Source organism: Penaeus monodon, chromosome 21 (genome assembly GCF_015228065.2).
Source record: "Penaeus monodon isolate SGIC_2016 chromosome 21, NSTDA_Pmon_1, whole genome shotgun sequence".
Classification (NCBI taxonomy): Eukaryota; Metazoa; Arthropoda; class Malacostraca; order Decapoda; family Penaeidae; genus Penaeus; species Penaeus monodon.
Genome location: NC_051406.1, coordinates 6,365,762 through 6,366,081, shown reverse-complemented (window position 1 = coordinate 6,366,081; position 320 = coordinate 6,365,762).

Here is a 320-nt window from a genome sequence, read left to right as displayed (position 1 = left end):
CTTCACCGAAAACAGTAAGTAAGGCCAGGGAAACCAACCCTCTTTTCGGAACTAAGGTCTTTATCAACACTCCTTCCGAGACGTGCAATCCTAGAGGACGCTGGACGAGATTCTCGGCAAAAAAGAGCGCGGCAGCTCCACCATGAACAAGCGGCCTGGACGACGGCAGGCGGCGAACTACTGTCTGCGTCCCCGGCCTCCCGTCTCCCCATCGCTCTCGCACGCGCACTTGCTCTCTCTCCCTTTCCTCCTCCTCCTCTTCGGCAGAGCAGCAAGGCCGACTAGGGTTTACAAACATCAACTGTCGGGACTTGCTAGGA